This window comes from Pogona vitticeps, chromosome 5 (assembly GCF_051106095.1).
Source record: "Pogona vitticeps strain Pit_001003342236 chromosome 5, PviZW2.1, whole genome shotgun sequence".
Lineage (NCBI taxonomy): Eukaryota > Metazoa > Chordata > Lepidosauria > Squamata > Agamidae > Pogona > Pogona vitticeps.
This window is the reverse complement of record NC_135787.1, coordinates 68,083,257-68,104,576: the sequence shown is the minus strand read 5'-3', so window position 1 is coordinate 68,104,576 and position 21,320 is coordinate 68,083,257. Positions and strand designations below refer to the sequence as shown.

General features: G+C 39.9%; 1 long non-coding RNA gene across 1 annotated transcript; it reads left to right on the top strand.

Annotated features, from left to right (window-relative positions):
* Positions 1-9,425, top strand: LOC144589608 (uncharacterized). The gene is made up of 3 exons (XR_013545823.1): positions 1-85; positions 7,273-7,347; positions 9,355-9,425. It is a non-coding gene; the product is annotated as an uncharacterized LOC144589608 (long non-coding RNA).
* The last annotated feature ends 11,895 nt before the right edge of the window (positions 9,426-21,320 follow it).

The following is a 21,320-nucleotide window of genomic DNA, read 5'->3' as shown; positions in this document are numbered from 1 at the left end:
TTTCAAGGAAGACAGGTCTTCTGCTCCATAGGTTACTTAAGAACTATCTTCCCTTAAGGAGAGAAAAGATTGAAAAGCCTGTCAGGTAAGAGTGAAACATAGATTTAACATAGCTTGTTTTAAGCACATCAATCAACTTCTGACATGCTTGGAAAACAACAGCTCCAAACAATTTTTAAACCCTAGTGCTATGTGCACTCATGCAATAAACACACTAAGAGTTTGAACACATTTTAATGTTAAGATTATTGATCAGTACAATAAATGATCTAAGCTGATGACAGTTAAAATAAGCGCTGCAAGATACAGGCTTGCTAGATCAAACAAAAACACCCTAGCAGACCTTGCCATTCCCAGAAGTTTTCTTGAAGCTTTGCCTCTGAATCAAAGCAGATTGCCTTGTAACAGCCTATCCTCCATATTACTTTACCCAGGCTTCATGCTCTGGAGAGGACACTCCTTGATACAGAGCTTGTTACCATAGTCTCTCGAGACTGAAGGATGCCTATGTATGCCTTGTAAGGCTTCAGCTTGTGTGGCAGTAAGATAAGCAGAATAAGTTAAGTGAAAGAAGAACTTGGAAAAATTATTGTTCTTAAAAACAATGACTGACTGGTGGCTTCTGGGAGCAGCAGTCCAAAGAACAATTTATTTCGAGCTGTGATTGAAAGTCAGTTGAGATGCTGAACAACACCATCTGAAATGCTGTTGCATACCTACATAAATGATGTAACGTTTAAAAGTGAACGGTTGTAATTTTAAAAAAATTGTGGACACTGGTTACATATTGAGTCACGTGACTTAACGTGCAACAGATAATGCAATTTGCATAACTATGCAGCAGGATTTCAGCTCCTGTGAGCTACTTCATATCCTTAAAGGGTAGCAATATGAAATTTATATGTGAGCATTTAAAGTGCTGGCTTTCAGTATTTTTATCTCTAAAGTGACACATCTAATGAGCCAAACTACAAAACAGGGGAAGCCCTGTTTGCTGGTTTTTATGCAATATTCATTAACATAGAATGAATGGTTTTGAGGGGGCTCTAAATGTTATATCAAAAAGTGCGCCCACATATGTGTGTGGCTGATTCTTCCACTACTACACTTCCGCTCATTTCTTTGCTGCAGGGAAGCTTTTCAATCCTACCTCAGGAATATGATGGATCTTTGTAGTTCTTTTTTTTTCTTAAGGTTACTGAATGTTTAGCCTTTATAAAAAAAATAGTACTATTAAGTTAATGACAACAAAAAAGGACTGAGTAGACTGATCCAAATGCTCAACAACACCAAGATTTGCATTACTAAGTGCAATTGACAGAAAATAAGAACAGCTCTGGAACGAAACCAGGGTTATTATCAAGGAAGAATGCAGAAAAGGCTACAATAGGAGCCCCATATTCATGGAGGATTGTTCCAAGCCCCCCCTCCCCCACAGATGGCTGAAACCACAGATAGTAGGAAACCCATTCAGCTGTTTTAGTTGCACAAAGATAATTTTGCCAAAACTATTTTTTTACAATCTGTAGAGCTCTAGGCAAATAATATGCCTGGAAGCTTGTGGCAACAAGTAATTTATTAATAATTATCAGAACAGTCTGGAGACTTTCATAATGTAAAATAGCATTATTTTCCTCTCTCTTAGTATTGATCTAGTGCAGTCGTCCCCAACCTTTTCCCAACCTCAGACCATTTGGGGGGGTGTTGCACTTGCATGGGGATTGTTGTACTCGGTAGGGGGGTTGTTTGTGACCCACCTAGCAATGTTTGCTACCCCTCAAAAACCCTTACTACCAAATTAGGGTAGCAAAATAGGAAAAAGGAGGCCCTCGGAAAACACAAACCCTATTTTAGCATTAAAATGTGTTTATGTGTGTTGTGCATCATTAAGTCAGAACTAACTTGTAACGATCCTAACATAGCTTTCCCAGGTCTCCTAAGTCCTAGTTTGTTTCTGTATATCTACTATACCACAGAGGGTCTCTAAAATAAAATTGCACTTCCTGAAAGTGTGAATCTGAACTAACACAAAGTGGATAATGCTACACATTTTGTTTTCAAGAGAAACTTCATTTTGGTGGAAACTGTGAGGGCATTGTCTACACTTCTTTGTTATTCAGAGTAATATCCGCCACGGGGTTAATCTATGGGCTTTTTCTGATCACTTAAAATCTAAAGTTCAGCAAGCTATGTGTAGGACCTGAGGTAGATGTCAAGACTTGCTGCCTTAAACTTGGCAAGCCAAGTGGCCGGTCTTGAAGCAAAGGCATAATGGGAGATAAAGTCTTCAATGATAGTCTCCTTCAGTCTCTTAATCAAGTCCATATCTTCCCCTCAGCCTTCTTTTCTCAAGGCTAAACATGCCCAGTTCTTTCAGTCTTTCTGCAAAAGGCCTGTTTTCCAGTCTCCTGATCACCCTTCTTGCCCTCCTCTGAACATGCTCCAGTTTGTTGGCATCCTTCTTAAAGAACGTGTGATGTCCAGAACTGGACACAGTATTCTAGATGAGGCCTAAAAACTGCTGAATAGAAGGGGACGAATACCTCATTGGATTTGGAGTACTTCTGTTAATGCGGCCTGAAATAGCATTTGCTCTTTTTGTAGCCACATAGCACTGTGGACTCATATTTAGTTTCTGATCTACAACTATTTCAAAATCCTTCTTACTTGTATTAATTACTGAGCCAAGTATCTCACATCTTGTATCTACAGTACATTTGTTTTTCCCCCCTACGTGTAGAACTTTGCATTTATTCCTGTTAAAGTTTATTCTGTTGTTTTCACCCTAGTGTTCAACCTATCAAGATATTTTTGAATTTTGTTTCTATTTTCCAAGTTATTAGCTATTCTACCCAATTTTGTGTCATCCACAAATCTGATAAATATCCCCTGCTCTCCCTCATCCAAGTCATTAATAAAAATGTTGAAGAGAACTGGGCCCAGGACTGAGCCTTGGGGTACTCCACTTGTTACCTCCTCTCAGTTTGAGAAGGATCAACAGACTCTGAGTACAAGTCTGTAACCAGCTGTATATCCTCCTAACAGTGGTTCTGTCCAGCCCACACCTAGTTAACTTGCTAATCAGAATCCCATAAGGCACTTCGTCAGAGGATTTGCTGAAGTCAAGATGTATTGTATCTACAGCACTCCCACTATCTATCAGGGAGATTACCTGATCAAATAATAATAATAATAATAATAATAATAATAATAATAATAATAATAATAATAATAATAATAATAATAATAATAATAATAATAATAATAATAATAATAATAATAATAATAATAATAATTTGATGTTATTAATTTGTAAAACTGTTAAAGAGCACCTGGCCCAGGATTGAGCCTTCTGGTACCCTGCCTGTTGCCTCCAGACAGTTTGAGAAGGAACCAGTGATAAGCACTCTCTGAGTACAATTCTGTAACCAACTGTGTATCCACCGGACGGTTGTCCTACCCAATTAGCTTGCTAATGAGGATATCATGAGGCACTTTGTCAAAGGTTTTGCTGAAATCAAGATATATTATGTCTACGGCACTCCCATCACCTACCCAGAAAGTTACCCAATCAAAAAATTTGATGATAATAATCTGGCAGGAGCTGTTCTTGACAAGCCCTTTTAATTTTTTTTTAAAAATCTGATTTCTCTGAGAATTTAAATTAATTTTTTTAAAAAATTTAAATCACAATTTATATAAATTTGATTTTTCAAATATCGTTTATCTTTATCCACCCTGGATTGTACTATATTTTTTGTTTTACTTTGCCATTTTAACTACAGTACCAGGATTGCTCTTACTGATTTTACTTGAGAAGGCACAGTGATTAAAAATATGTGATTAAAAATAAATAAAACCATTTTATTATTTTACTCATGGTCGAGACCACAAAATATTTCATTACTTTGTAGAAATACGAGGTTCGCCACTATCCTCTGTGTTATAATTTGTAGTGAGTGTTCAAGTGATCAGGCACTGACATTCCCCTAAACCAGATGAATTGATTTTGATGGTAGGCAATGCTCATGTCTTACATTGGAATCATTCTTCTATTCATTAATGGACTCCACTACTTGACCTAAACAAGTAAACAACATTTCAATTTTGCTTTATAATCACTGTTAGGAAATGCCAGATAATGTTAGGCAACTGCTCCTGAAGAACCATTTTCTAATTCATACAGCTGACTACACAATTGACTCCATTCCTAACAAGATCATGCATGCACACATCCCTCTGAGATTAATCAACACAAAAATATTTTATGAGAAGATATCTGAGGCTGGAGTACCCGGAGGAATTTTTAACCACAACAAATGTGTATTAAAGTGGTGTGTCATTAAGGATTATCTGAAAATCTGCAAAGTTTACAATCCCTTGCAAAGAGTAAACTTGTTTCAGAGTCAACACATATAGAATTGGATTGTGTAGAAACAATTTGAAAGCTCAGTTCAGTTCCCACATGTCATACCTAACCATAGCAATTTGGAATTTGCTTTTTAAAACTACTGATCATTTTAAAAAATCTGTATACATTTGAAAAGTCTATTCTAAAGACATATGATATCCTATAATATTAGAAACTGGCAAAACCTTATTAGCAAATAGAAGTTCATTTGCACAAGGCTGTTTGTTCCACATCTGCACTTCCTAATGCAGTTCCCTGTGCCCCCCAAAGACTCTTGAGAGTCAGAAGTTCCACAGGAAAGGCCTGTAACATGACACAATGTGCTGCAATGGGAACAAGAGTCTTGCAGACACTTCCCCGTCTCACTTTCAGAATCTTACCACTCCTACTGCACTTCCTTACACAATATGGTAGATTTCTCTTGAGGATCTACACAAGAAGTGTTTTTGCAAAAGGGAGCAGGAAAGGTTTGTTGGGCGGGCAGCCTCAAACTCACTTAACTTTTGCATATTGCCCAGAGTACATTAATTTAGATTCTGTCATCATAGGCATCCTTCAGTCTCGAGAGACTATGGTAACAATCTGGAGCCGGAGTCCCAGAGGCAATTCGTGTCGTTCTGGCAACTCCTGCAACATCACTGGAACCAGTTGTACTGGCTCTTGCCTTTCCATTGGACTATTTCAGCGATGTGGAGAGGGGGGATTTGCTGCTTGGGTAAAAGCTTATCCTCCATATTATTCTCTCCAGGCTTCGTGCTCTGGAGAGGACACTCCAGCATTGCATACAGCGAATTTAGATTCAAGAAAATACAAAGCCACAACAAACAGAATTGCAAATTAAGAGACTTTCTCCAAAGAAAATGCTTCAATTTAATACCATGAAGTGATTCAATATAATACCATGAAGTATTTTTTAAATTCTATCTACTAGTCTTACAAACATGTGGGATTCTAAATGTATGTTGTAATGGCACTTTAAAGACCAACTACTTAATGTAAGGCATATTTAATTAAAATCAGGTTCCTCAAGTTCAATAGGATTTATTCTTAACAGACATGCATCAGGCTGCACTCTTTCCTGTAAAGATACACAAGATCATACTTGCTTGGGAGTAAGTTGTATTTAACCTGGAAGCACAAGTCACACTGCCAACTGCATTTTCACAAAACATAACTGGCTTTTGTTTCGGCATCTAGGATTTGCTTTGGTGATACTACCGGTGATTGAGTTCAAGGGTAAAACTATCATTGGCAATGAACTGTCATTTGTTGAATGAAATAAAAAATCCAAAGTAGCTCCTGTGGAAGAATGTGGTTTAATAAACAAGTTTTGTATTAGCCTCTACCTGCTCCAAAGTACATATAGGACTGCAGTCAAATCAGCCAATTTCATCCCTGTGAAAAAAACAGAACCTTGAAAATACAGGAGCCCCTGATAGAGTGGGAGATTTCAGAATGATCCTGTAAAAGTCTGTTCACGTACTTGCAGGAAAAAGAAGGGTGCAGTACATATATATGAATGCATGATAGGTATTTTGAGTCCTTGCTTGTGTATGTTTTATTAGGAAGATTGTGTGCATATGCACAAACAAATGATGATTTAAAGTCAGAGTGCATGTTTGTATAACAGGTTATCCAGAATGGGTATTTGTGTGGATAGATCTCTGACAAGAAGGAGAAAAAGTGATGTGGGAATGATTTGGCTGGAAAACAGAAAAGGGAGGTAGGAAAAGAATAGGCCTTTCATTAACAGTTTTTTTTACCGGTATAGAAAACAATAGAACCAGAGGAGTTGGATTTCAGCTCTGCCTTCTACTCAGGCTTTCAGATATATTAACTATCTTTTGTTACTGACCACACACTCAGTCTATAGCATTCATTTTGTATCCTCAATTTTTCTGTTGGAACACTTTCATAAACTGCTAATGGGCCCAAAAATGTTGCAACACGTTTACTCAGAAGTCAGGGACTTCCTTCAGACTAAACATATAAAGAATTATAGCCTAAATTAACATACAGTGGTGCCTCGCTTTACGACGTTAATTTGTTCCAGCAAAATCGTTGTAGAGCAAAAACGTCATAAAGCGAAATAAAAAAGCCCATTGAAATGCATTGAAACCCGTTCAATGCATTCCAATGAGCTGAAAACTCACCATCCAGTGAAGATCCTCCATAGGGGCGGGCCATTTTTGGTGCCTGTGCAGCGAGGAATCTGTCCCTAAGCACAGCAGGGGGCCATTTTCTTCAGCCAGCAGCCATTTTGAAACCCGACAATCAGCTGTTTTTGATCGTCGTAAAGCGAAAATCGGTTCCCAAAGCAGGGAACTGATCATCGCAAAGCGGAAAACTATTGTCTTGCGATTGCAAAATCAATCGCAAAAACCTCACCGTCAAGTGGATTCGTCGTTAAACAGGGTAATCGTAAAGCGAGGCATGACTGTATTACCAATGAACCCCCAAAAGGGAGAATAATCACATGCTCTTAACTACATTTATATGCAATTTCATATACTACTTTTTTATGTGGCAGATTTTGTTTCACAATGGACAGTGAAACTATGTGTCTTGCATTATTTAGATCTTCAGCAAGAATGTTTCACACATTAGTGAAGAGTTAATTTCATTCACATTAGAGTCTTCACAGTATATAATTTTTTTTATTTATGGAAAATTAGACTGTGCTTGACAAGTACGCTCCAACAGATCAGAAGACAGAGTGACATTCAATGGAGACTAAGTTGAAAATTCCACTAAAGTCAGTGCGATATATTTTCAGTCAAATATATTTTGGGTGGGGGCACTGCTGCCTTTGATTCTGAAGAATCATAATGATTATGCAACCTGTATTTTAAAATTCACAGGTGATCATGGAATTATAAGGTGATCAGGCTGGTAGAGGAGGGAAAGATCACATTGCCTTCTATCAGAAAGCGAGGGTGAGTGATATTCATGTCTTACGCTGATGTGGTTGAGAGGTTGGGCCACCAAAGATGTTAAAAAGGCAGAGCCTGAGAGGAGAAGAGAGTTCAATCAGAGTTAGAGAGATATATAGTTGGTAGATCTGAGGTGTGATTAGTCTGAGGAGTAAATAGGAACCTGTGAGATTTAAATTGAAGATTGACGCTTGATTAACCTGAAGTAAATACTTATGAATTATTAAAGAAACTTCTGTAATTAATAAACCTGTTTTAAGAAAAAGTGAAAACTGAATGGACCTTCATCTTTCCTAAGTAAAGTATGTTAATGTAGTGATCAACTGGTGGCAGTGTGTGAAAAGGTGTTTGGTTTGCCTTTGTATGCTCTGTGTTGGGAAGACAAACAGGGGTCACAAGGGGCAAACATCAGTTGGTGTCCAGCGGCAGGATACGAAGCAATCCAGTAAAGCCTGAGTTTAAAGTGAATTTGTTTTGAATCAAGGATACCTTTTAGTCAGAGGTCTGTGGTGAAGAAGTAGGTTACCTGCTAGAGCTTTTGGGAAAACCTTAGTAGTGGGGCTTCTAAACCCAGATCTGAGAGGAGACTAAGATAGGAAACGACTCTGAAGGGAAAAAAAATCATGTTTTTACCTCAGGATTTGAGAGACATAGTGGCTAGCTTAAGATCCAAGGCTCTGAGAGAAGGGAGTGCTGGTTGATAAAAGCAGAAGCCAGGGGTCAGAACAGATCTGAGGGAATAGAAGAAAAAGCAGAGGTGTGAAATAGAAATTTATTTCAGTGACTGGAATTAGAAGAAAGACAGGTCCTTTTAAAAATCAATATAAACACACTCAAGACTAAGTAACTCAGATAAATATGCCACCCAAAAGAACTAAAAAGCCAGTAATAGAGGAAACTGATGAGTTCAATGCATTCCTATGGGTTCCCCCCCTGCATAGCGATGAATCCGGATAGCGACGTTAATCCTGGAACAGATTAACGTCGCTATGCGGGGCACCACTGTATTCTAGATTTGGGATGAATTCAGAACACCTGAGGAAATTTCATGCCCTTACCAAAAAGCCTGAAGAATCTTATGCTCAACTGGGGGCTAAATTGGTTCAATGTTTGGAGAAATGGATCGAACATGAAAATGTCACTTCTCTTGAGCAGATGAAAAATGTGATTGGGTTAAAACAATTGTATTCTATTTTGCCGGGGGAATTGTGCTATTTAGTCAAGGAAAAAAATTCCAAAAATCTATTAGAAGCAGGTGATATGTCACAGTGATGTGTTTATTAGACCAGTGGTCTCCAACTGTTTTGATACTGCGGACTGGTTGAGGGGGAATGGGATCCATGCATGGGGGGTGGGGCACCCCCACGCTCATGTGCATGTGCAAAGGGGCTGCATTGCTTGCTCAGGCATGTGTGCACTCGTGCACACTTGTGAAGGGGCAGGAGTGCTCATGCACTTGGACAAAGGGGCACGGGTGCACACGCAGCACACACTCACATGTGCGAAGGGGGTATGTGAGTAGGCGTGCAGGGGGGCATGCGGGGGGGGCTGAAGGTCTGTTTCTGTGGCCCAGCCCAGCCAAGGCCATGGACTGGCACCAGGTCGCGGACCAGGGGTAGGGGACCCCTGATCTAGTGGGTTTTTTGAGTTCTGCTGCAGCTCATCAATATTCCCCTATAACTTATTTCCTCTTTCCTCTATTTCTTCCTATGTTCTATAGTCAGTCTATTTTCTTGTTTTTTACTAAATCCAGCCTGTTTGTTCTAGTTGTCTGTCCCTTCCTTCTGTCATTAGGTAGATCAGCGTGAAGGAGAAAAGTGGCTGTGCAAGTTATTTTTACATGATTACATGTTTTCTAATGTCAATAAAATGTAATATGTGTTTTAATATTAAAATATACCTATTTATTTAAACAATGTGTATATTCTTTTTATACATGATTTTCCCCTTATGGTTTTATTTTTAAAAAATTAATTCAAATAATAATAATCCATCCATCTTCTTCTACAGTAATCATCCCAACCTGAAAAGAGAAAGGAAGAAAAAATATAAATGAAAAAAGTTATTTGCATAATAAAGAGTATATTTTAAATGCAGTATGTAATGTTTTCATTAATTTAACATTTAACAGAAAATAAGTTTGTTAAACTGTCTTGTCTCTGTAGTGCTTATATCTGGAAACAAATGTTCTTGCCAAACTTAATTCTGTTCAGATGGCAAGCATTTTACTTTATGGGCATATAATCCTACCAAATTATGCTATACATTTCATTGCTTATTTAGGGAAATATTTACAGCATTCAGGTGTTCATTTCAGCCTTGAAATGTTTTCTTGGATGTAATGTTCTTGTTCACTGCTCAAATTTGTTTTGTCAATTTCTCCATTAAGCAAGAAGGATCAGCCCTCATGTGTACTGTCAACCCACTAGTTCTGCTGTTTCTCTGCTCTTAATTCTTTTAGCTGATTTTCTGACTTGATAAAACATTGTTTACCTGCTATCACTGTCATCAGTAAAACTATGACTGGGTAGACCCAGTCTAGATGGGCGGAGTATAAATCTAATAAAATAAAATAAATAATAATCTTAATGTGTTAATTCATATTGTGAAATTCCCTGTACTCAGGTTACTTGTCACACATACATCTGCCAAATTATTTTTATGAAATAGATACAGTGGTGCCTCACTTAACGATTGCCTCGTTTAGCGATGTTTTTGCTTAACGATGGTTTTTTCAAAGAATTCTATGCATCATTTGACGATGGTTCCTATGGGCGATTTTTGCTTAGTGATTTCGGGACCATGCTTCACATAGCGAATGCATTTTTAGGTCCCCTGTTTCGCTTAACGTTTTTCAATTTTAAAAGTGTCTTAAAATGTTCAAAAATGTTTTAAATGCTTGGAATCGTTAGTGCACCTTCTAAAACGTGTGCAAACTTAATTTGGCTTTGATCTGACTTTTCGTTAATTTTTGGTAATTTTTTTCTCCCCCATAGGAAACAATGGCGCTGTCAAAAGTTGGGCTCCATTGTTTCCTATGGGGGAGAAAAAATTCACAAAAATTAACGAAGACTCAGAACAAAGCCAAACTAAGTATGCATACGATTTAGAAGGTGCTCTAATGAACCCAAGCATTTAAAACAGTTGCTGACTTTTCGTTAATATTTTGTGAATTTTTTCCTCCCCCATAGGAAACAATGGAGCCCAACTTTTGACAGCTCCATTGTTTCCTATGGGAGAGAAAAAAATTGCAATAAATTAACGAAGACTCAGAAACTGTTTTAAATGCTTGTATTCGTTAGAGCACATTGCAAAACCTGTGCAAACTTAGTTTAGCATCGTTCTGAGTCTTCGTTAATATTTTGAGAATTTTTTTCTCCCCCATAGGAAAGCATGGAGCTGTCAAATTTTGACAGCTGTCAAAAGTTGGTGGGGGGGAAAAATCTGCAAAAATTAACGAAAAGTCAGATCAAAGCCAAATTAAGTCTGCACCCGTTTTAGAAGGTGAACTATTTTATTTTATTTATTTATTTTATTTATATCCCGCCTATCTGGTCGGGTGAGGACTAACGATTCCAAGCATTTAAAACAGTTTTTGAACCTTTTAAGACACACTTAAATTTGCAAAAATGGACATCGCAAAACCATTGAAATGCATTGAATAGGCTTCAATGCATTCCAATGGAGGAAACATTGTATCGCTTAACGATGTTTCCTATGGGTTTTTTCGCTTAAGGACGGCAATCCGTGCCTATTGGAACGGATTAACCGGTTTTCAATGCATCTCTATGGGAAAATGCATTTCGCTTAACAATGTTTTCCCATAGCGATGTTTTTTTTTAACCAATTAACATCGTTAAGCGAGGCACCACTGTACTATAAGGTCTAGGGAGGAAGGTATATCAGTAGCTGGTAAGAATAGTTTGTCACAGTTTTTAAAAACTTCTCAATAGTGTAATCCTGTGCATGTATCAATCTGAAGAGAATGATAGGATATAAATCCCATTGAGTTCAGTGAGGGTTCTTCCAGATGAGCCATTTGTACCACTTTAACTTCCCCATCAGTCACAGACAACAGAAATTCCCTTGACGTTTAGATAATGTTCCATTATCTCCTTTTGTACCAGTTCTTCTTGTCGATTTCCCAGGACTTTTGATAATTCCCCAAATCCTGTTTTATAGTTTGTACGTGTTCTGGAGGGGGAGTTTGCTTTTAAAAGACTTTGCTCCCTCTTTTACAATGCTATGATTTTTTTTTCTTTAGCTGCCTCCAAATACTGGGCAGCTGTAATGGGGGAGATGGGAAGAAGCAAAGGAAATGACCACTGGGGGAGGTGGAGATGATTGTTTATCCCATAAATGACATAGCACCTTTTGGAACCTGGAAGGAGAAGATCAAATTGATTGTTTCTGGGAAGTGCTGATAGAGACCACCACCTCTGAAATTATGAACCCATTCAGACAAACCAAGAACAAGCTAGGAGGGATGAGTAGTAGAATGCCACCAATGCAATGAAACAGGAGCAAGTAAAAGCTGTAAGGTCTGTAGTAGAACCACTCCTCCTTCCAGACAAATGCTGCTCCTAATATGAGGTACCTTGCACTGTCTCAGTCACCATCATGTTTTCTCCCTTGCACTATCACTTGCAAAAGTACTGGGTGCACTGCTGCTGCTTCACCTTTTCTCTGGATCCTGACTATAGGTAAGATGGAAGTAGAGGAGATCATCACTCTTGGGGCTTTTGCTTCCTGCAGGTGGTGGACACAACCCCCCCCCAGTAAGTTATGCCAAGTCCAATGTTTTTCAATAGCAAAGGAAAATGAAGGAGGTCAGGTTTAGACTTCTAGCTCCAGAAGCATTATACGAAAAGCAAACAAACCCTGCAAGACCCATTAGAAATGGGGAAAAAGAAACCCAAAAAACAAACAAACCCTGCAAGACTCATCGGAAATGGAAAAAAACAACAACCCCAAAAGCAAACCCTGCAAGATCCATCGGAAACGCGGAACCCCCCAAAAAACAAAGACTGCAAGACCCACCACAGCAAATAAACATAACCCCCCAGCCCCAAACCACGCTGCAAAACCCATCCAGAACAGTGTTTAAAAAGCAGAAAGCAGAACCTTACCTTACCAGGCAGTCCCAAGCCTCCTCCGAACGCACACTCTCTAACTGCTGGGGCGAAAGAGCTACAAAGAAGCATCCTCTTTGCCACCAACGGTTAGCAATTTGAATTCCCCTCCTTTTCCCCCCGCCTTTTTTTAATCGTAACTTGACGCTCCGGTGGCAAGTCGAAGCAAAAGTTTGCGGCCGGAGCTGGTTGTAACTCGAAATGGTCGTATGTCGGGGCGTCTGTAAGTCGAAGCACCACTGTATAAGAATCCATCTGTGGTCAGTGGATAGTTTAATATTAAATGGATTGATGAGTTAATTCAGTTTACACTTTTAGACTTCAGGGAATTTCCCCCCACATTCTCCTGAGGAACACATACATGTAACTTATGTGCATAGCTTTCTACACATCAGACACTAGAGTAGATTTTTATTTATTGAGCAGACAATACAAACCATATGAAGATTCATCCAATTATGCTTAGGGCTGCAGCCTTAGATTAAAATGTGAGCCTTTAGATTCTAATTAAACTATTTTATTCTGGCAAGCATACTGTAAGACCACATGTTTTACTGAAGGGTCTAACTCAATAAAGGGGAACTGAAAGCCACAGCTCAGTAATTTAGGTCTCAGGCTGTGGAGCCAGAAGTTGGGAGTTCAATTCCCCTCTGTGCTTCCTAGACAGGGGCTGGGCTCGATAATCCATAGGGCCCTTTCTGCAGTTTGATGATGATGATTAGTACGTAGAAACTTTGTATATTTCAGACAGTTATCTGCAATATGCCCAGCATGCATATTGAGTTCACATGATAATGCTTGGCTAGGCCTGCTGGGCTTATTGTTATGCCTAAAGTGACCTGTACAACTTACCATAGGTTGCTACTGCATTTTAGTAACAGCAGTTTGTCTTTCAGGAAAGCTTATTTGCCATATTGCAATGCGCTCTATGTGAGGCTGCCTTTGAAGACGGTCCGGCGACTGCAACTGGTCCAGAATCGAACTGCGTGGCTGGTGATGGTGGGGCGGCTAGACAACACATCAAGCCGATTCTGTTTAATTTACATTGGTTACTAGTTGCTGCCCGGGCCCAATTCAAAGTGCTTGTTTTGACATATAAAGCCCTAAACGGCTTGGACCCTGGATACTTGAAGGACCGCCTCCTTCCATATGAGTCTACCCGGCAGTTAAGATCTAGCCAGGGGGGCCTTTTGAAAGAGCCGTCCCTCAAGGAGGTAAGAGGGATGGCTTGTAGACAAAGGGCCTTCTCGGCAGCTGCCCCCAGACTATGGAATGCCCTCCCGACTGAAATTCGTCTGGCGCCGACGTTGATGACATTTCAGTGCCAGGTCAAAACCTTCCTGTTCCAGAAGGCTTTTAATTGAAATAACATCAACTGTGGGTCCTGATGGCAATTTTAATTGCATTTTAATCATTTTATCTTTTATTGTATCTTAATTGAATTTTAATTGTTGTAAGCCACCCAGAGACCTCTGGGTAGAATGGGCGGCATATAAATAAATAAATAAATAAACAAACAAACAAACAAACAAACAAACAAACAAACAAACAAATTTCTGATCTTGTCATAGGGCAAGCCTGGCAAAGCTGCCAAGGACTTTCAAGGCTCTCTGGAACACAGTTTAAAAGTCACATAGCTTGGGAATCATACCTTTTATGTTGCAGTGACTCAGCAGGAGTTACTTTGCATCTCTGAAAGAAGATAACAGAAACACCACACAGATAACCCAACACATCAGATTTACATTATGAGAAAGTGGGATATCTCTTGGAATCAGCTCACCACTGCAACGTATTTGCATCTGCAATGCAGTGGGGCATCCATATGTTGGCTCATGGGGTTGGTCAGGGGTGTGCTTTTTGCAGGTAGTGGTTGTAGAGTCTGCCACCTTATTTTCATGTTCTCAGGCTCATCCAGTATAACCTGGCAGCCATCCAATTGCTCTGTCTATGGCCTGAAATTTCAAGTAGTTATCATCTCAATATACCCATTCCTGTTTCAATGATGTATTGTCACTATATTCTCTGTATCCTCACCCAGTCATGACCGTCACCATCATGAGGATATGAGTAGAATTCCATGTGTCTGAAGAAGTGTATTTTTTTAAATCTATAAAAGCTCACTGTGACGTACACCCGGTCCCCTTTGTTTATTATCCCTTAAACACAAGTCCACCCTCTGGATGCTTGTCTAATTAGTGAATTAGAGAGGAATAGATGAAATAATTTTTGGTCTGCAAGCCATCATTTCTATGTTCTTTACCTACCTTTTCAGAGGAGGAAACCATATAGCCTCGATGGTGCTGGCAACCAAATATATTGGGATGTTTCCTTCATATTATGAACTTGCAGCCGTCCTAAGAATGTTGCTCAGCATTAGATTCTGCTGAGCTCAGTGTAAGCCTGCTTAAAATTGCATTGGAGCCCTTAATTATTCTTCCTTAATTCCAGCAGTAGAATCCATAGCTTAGAAAGAGGAAAGGATTTGTCTTCAGCAGGCCCCAGGTATAATCCCTGGCACTTCTGATTAGCAAGACCCTAGGAAATACTCTTGCCTGGAGCAGTGGTCTAGATGTGGGAGGTGTCTCAGAAATTGGTTATGTAAATAAATAATGGAGCCAAGACTCACAGGATCAAAGTGCCCACACACTTTTATTAGCAGGGATGATGATGATGTCATCTGCTGTACCTTCAGCCTTCCCTGTTCTCTCTCTACTTCCCCGTAACCTTTCAGCAACGATACATGGGATGTGAGTACATTTACTGTCACAAATACATATAATGCACATACCCAGATCAAGACAATGGACTCCATGCTATGGAGAGTGTTGTGATGATCATTTACTTCAGACACTAGAATAGATAATACTGAACCAAATGAAGATTCATTTCTGTATGCTTAGAGCCGCAGGTTTAGATTGCAACGTGAGCTTCAACATTCTAATTAACTTGTTTTATTCTGGCAAGCATAATATAAGACCACATGTTTTTTGAAAGGGTCTAACTCAGTAAGGGGGAAATGAAAGCCACAGTACATTTGAGTTTCATTTGGCACCACCAGAGGAAAATAACTAGTTCACATCTCTTGTATAATGCTTATGTAATAGCTTAGAGAATCTGTGCCTGACTTATTCTGTTCCAGCAGTATATAAAAAGCCCACTGCTCTGTTACCACTCATTTAGCTCATTTAGCATCTCTCCTGCACTTCCAATCCTTTAATTGGTTTATGGGTATAATCCTTTCCACACGCTGAGTGCAAAAGGTGGACAGGCTAATAAAGTCAGAGACTTCAGCAGTGGCACAGCAATAAAGTGAAGGACGGGAGTTGTTACCTTAGCCTTTTCCCCCACATGATCTGTTTTTGCATGCAATACAATGTGTAGTTGTAGCTTATTTGTTGTGTGTCATCCAGTTGCCTTCCTTTGAGGTATTACTGTGTGGTGGTGAATATAAAATTCCCCAGTGCTTGGAATGGAATAAATTGACCCTCAGAAAATGTCATTTCACCCCCACCCTCATCAGGTCAAAACATTTCAGCTGTTTAAAAAAAATTCCAAAGGCATCTTCACCCACCCCCTTTTAAAAGGCGGGATAGATGGAATTAAGAGCCAAATGTTGATTTCAAGTTCACATTCTTCCATGTTCATTCACCTTATTTAAAATAAGAACAGTAATAAATAGTGGTGGCCAAAAGTAAGAATAAAAAGTCCTAGCTCCTTCCCGCTTCATCAGTGTCTTTTCATTTTACCATACGAGTTTTCATTTTGTTTGTGCTCTTTTAAATTCCCAGTCCCATTTCCTTTTATTTAAATAGAGTCACACTGCAAAACCCAATTCATAGCACTGGAAGGGACACCTTAGAACAGGATGTAAAAGAAGCTCTTATAAAGCTGGATGCCTAGTATCTATTGGAGATATGCAAATTTCATTCTGGGTTTCCAAGCAGCATTGGGGAGCTCTGGGGGCCATCATACAAAAATATGAATGCATTCTGCATACGTCTAACATGAAGTACCTAAAAGGAATGTGCCATCAGGACTTTGTTTGGATTCCAACTTCATGGTGATTTCCAAGAACCAACTGAAAACATGGTTATTCAGACAGGCCTTCCCCCCAGTCACCTAAATTCTCCCCCCCTTTTTTTTCTGGTTCTTAATGTTGCCATCTTGGATAGTATTAATTATAATAACTGCATTATGCTAGTTATTTTCTACATTGTTTTAATGCGTTTTAATTTTTGTAAGCCGCCCCGGCGGGGTAAAAATTGAATAAATAAATAAATAAATAAATAAATAAATAAATAAATAAATAAATAAATAAATAAATAAATAAATAATAGTTTTGTTATTCTTTAGGCATGAAAGAGGGTTCCTGCAAAAAGAACTACAATGCCCAGAAAGCACCGTGGAATTTTTTTTATACATATATAATATATATGTACACACACACACACACACACCTTAAGTGCCTATAAATATATATATACAGTATATTTACAGCAGGAAGTATATTGGAGTGTGAGGTGGTTTCCTCAAGTGCCTCCAGCAGGCCATCTGGCACCGCCCAATAAGCCCAGAGGAGCCTGGGAGAACTCAAGCCTTCTAGGCCCTTAGCTGTGGAGAAGGCACCACTGCAGGTGGAGGAAAGGCCACTGCCGGATGCAGGACAGCTTGGGGATGGTGCGATGGCAGGGTTAAGAGGACTGGAGTTGCAGGGCTCAAGGTCATTGTCAACCATGTTGAATGAAGGGGAGACATGGAAAGAGGCAGTCAAGCATCTTTTGCACTTCTGCAGAGGTGCAAACAGAGAAAGAGGACAAGAAAGAGCCAATCTCCTTCCACTGAGCCCATTTGACCAGAGAAGAGGTCAGGAAAAGGAGGCTCTGGCAATGCAGCCACCAACTGATCCAGTGCCACCTAGCCTTGGCGTCCTCTTTGCCTAACGGGGGCTGCAACATCTACCCTAACTCACCTCTGAAAGACCCAAGTGGCAAAAGGTACAGCAAAGAAAACTCTGAGAGGAGCAACAGATGGTCCACATCATCTGTCTTTACCAGCCCTTTCTAAAAGAAATGTGGCCTGGATCAGGACTCATACTTCCCACCTGGTTCTTTAGACTTGGACTTTTGGGGACCCCAGTGAAGTGTGCTGAGCCCCAGTCTGACAGACTTTACCCAGGGAGTTAGTGTCGGAAACTCAACCCCCTGGGAATGTGGGGGAAAGGGCAGTTGGGGCTGACTTTGTGCTTTGAGAAAAACTGCCATGGGTGACAAAACCAGGCTGGAACCCATGGAATTATTGCCTGGGGACTCCTCGAAAGGCTGGCAGGACTCACAGGGCTGTGCCACTTCTGAGACAAGGCCCTGAACATAGCAAATATAGGAGTCTGTAGATATGGGCCTGTGAGTTGAAACTGCAGAATTCTGCATGGGAAATCTAGATGCATAATAATGCTGTACTCAAGATTCTTCAGGTTTGGCAGACATCCGAAGCGTAACATCTCCTAACCACTTTTTTTCTGTGAATAAAAAAATGATAACAAGAAATGAAACAAGAATTTTCTGCCATTGTTGCAGCTGCTTCAATCTGCATAATTCTGGCTAATTCTGGACACAATCCATTCTTCTCTCTCTCTCTCTCTGTTGGGGGAAATAAATAAAACCAGACTTTCTCCTCCACAATACCTCCCTCTGCTCTCTCCTTTTAAACAGCTCCCCCCCAGCCAAGCTGTGGTACCATTATTAATCTGGGCAGGCAGAAGACTGTGTTAGACTATTGGAGAACAGTACAAAAGCTGTCCCGCAGATATACTTTAGCTTTTAATACTTACATTCAGCATGTAGTAGTAAATTAAGAAGCACAGGTGATATTCAAGTCCCCTTCTAGCTCCCCACCTCCAAGAGAGTCCAAAAATCCAGGCAACTGGATCAGTGCACATCAAGAAAATGTTTCCTGATTGCCCCTTCAACAGCAAATCACCCTCAATTATTTCACCTTATAACAGGAAGAGCTTACAGTGATTTTCTTTTCCTGGGAAAATCCATTTCTTTCCCAGCTACTGTAAGGACTGCAGCTATGATTACAGGGAACAGAGAAATCTGGTGGCAGTGGCAGTGGAGGTGGCAGATGGTGTCGTAGTCCCTGCTAGTTAGAAAGTCCTGGGGCTTGAATCCTACAAGCCCTGGCTTCACTACACAATGGCTTTCATTCTGTCTGTTCTTATCCTTCCTTCCTTCGGCCTCTTTTTCTTGTCCTTCCCACCTACAGAAGTCAGACTAGAACCTGACTTGTTGGTTTACGTTAAAGTGCCCGGCACCAGATATTTTCTCTCTTCTCCCTGTGCTTTCTTATTTCACCAGGTGCTTTGCAGAGTAACATTCCGAAAGCTGACTGGCCCCCGTTGAGGGCTAATTTCATCCTCCTCTTTGCAATGAGTTATGCATGCCTTCTGTGCCAGTATATTAATCCGAGAAGGCATCTTCCTTGTTAGCACAGTAGTTATATAACTGCTTCTGAAACCTCAGCCAGTTATCTTCATGTTTACTAATGAATAACCCACCATCAAAAATATGATTGTTTTGCCATGGTAGATGAATCGTTGTTTGTATCTTCAGTTTCACAGAAGGGCTAGTGTTGTTTACTGGGCTTGAGTCTCAACAGTTTCTTCCCTTGGTTATAAAAGATGCTTATGCAATGCAAAACCACCCATCTGCTTGAATCCTGTTTAAACTTGTTGTGTTTGTGAGCCTTTTGCTGCACTCCTTATCCAAATTTTTGCTGAGTTCCTGCCAAGCCTTTAAAATATGGGACATGGGTCTTGTGTCCTGCTAATGCTACAGAATGCCCGTTCTGCCACATGTTGGCAGTGATATATTTATTTTCGCACCGTGTTTTTGAAACAAAGTTTACTTAACAATTCAGCAGAAAAAAATGGCTTACTTGGCACATCGTGCTTGTTTCACAAGAACCACAAGAATTAACCAGATGCTTGTAGAGTTTAGCGAGAAATGAAGAGCACCCAGGAGGTATTCATCTCACATGTTAGGTGATAAAAATGTATTACTGTACATGTTATGCTAGTTCTGATCAGCATTGAGGCACAGATGAACAAAGAACAATTCAGAGTGAGGGGGGCAGGGTGGAATTTTACTTTGCCATCAGTTTCTTAAATATCATGGGGTGCTGCCCCAGAGAGCCCCTTGATCCTGGGTGTGTGTGTGCTCTTTTTGCAGAGTGTGGGGGCTGCTGCTGTTGACAGCACAGCTGAAAAACACGGTGTGTGCTAGTTTGGGATACTGCCCATACTAGGGGCAGAAACAAATCATTTGGAAGTGTGCTCTCTGCTTCTGGCTGTCCAGCAAAGTTAAAATGAAGACAGATGATAATTCTGCAGAGGAAAAAGAACTGGCTTGCTCTTTAATACATAGTACATGCATAAACCAGAGTTTTAAACATTTTCTGGTTTTGATAGCAGCGCCCAGTCAAGCCAGTAAATTGGCACCACATTTCTTGTGGCTAGCAACTCTGGGAGGTGTGGAGGTGGGGAAGAGTTCTTTTTAAAAGCTCAGTGTCCAGGCATCCGTAGCTTTCAAAGGTGTGCATCTTTGGATTCCAGAAGGCTCTATCTCCAAGTATCCCTTGATCCTCTCCCAAATATAATTTTGATGAGAAATGTTCCACGGCAGCCTGGGACATTTCCCCCCTAGTTCTGGCCTCTTCTGTTTTTCGACCTGGAAGTCATGTGGGGAGTGGAGGGAGGACATAAGCTTCTGAAAACCATATGTGGGCCTTATCTTGCCCATCCCTGCCCTAGTTCTATATAAGTCAAAATTGGGAGCAGTTTCTGCTCATATCAGATTGCGCTTTAAGTAAAACTGATGAAAAAGAATTGTTCTATGAATGTACACCTTTCTAAGAAGGGAGGCAGCACACAGTTGAAAGAAAAAATGATTTTTTAAAATCTTGAAAGTAAAGTGATTCAAAAAACCTCCGAAAATACTCTTGAATCGGAGAGCTGTGTGGTGAGAGAGTATATAATTAGTCATTATTTTCTTTCTTCATTTAAATGAGCTACATGTTAATTAATGGAGATATATACTTCTTTTTTACCTATTAAAACTATGAGCAATGGAGAAGTTATAGCTTCCTAACCTTTGCTATCTGTTGTGGTGGTCCCTTATGTTATAGCGAGGATATGATTTGCCTAAAAATACAAATGTTAATTTATTTATACAAACGCAAATTCAAAAATGGGTCGTACAATGTAAATAGATGTACAACACACCTCACCCTAGTACAGAAGACTATGACCAGGTGATCTATGCTCCTGCTGGGTCTAATCTGCTAACTTTAGATGAGCAAATTTGAGCTCCTGACTTTCCTCCCTTTGGCTTTTTACCTCCGTCTTGGATTTGATACTCTTCAGATAAAGGGTGCCTTCAAAGAAAGAGAACTGTTCTCTGGCAACCCTTTGAATACAGGACTATTCCCTGCAAAGGAGTATATGTGGCCACCCAGTTAGATGTGCTGATTGAGGTGGCTAGATCTTGGAGTCATCTAGGACCAAGGTTCCCCACTGTAGTTTAACTGTAATACTACCCCCCCCATCTTTTCCTTTTTGTTAGAGTTACATGATCCTGTGGTTGTCATGGACAAATCAAGCTACATATAAGAAACTGAGATAATAGTCCAACACTAAATTCTGCCACAGCTCCTAACCAAAGCCCCAAGCACCAGATACCAAAAGAAATTACAACACCTCATGAAAAACTTACCTGAAAACATGCTTCAAAAAATCTGGCTAACACACCACAAGAGCCTCAGCCAGCCACCTTCTACCTACTA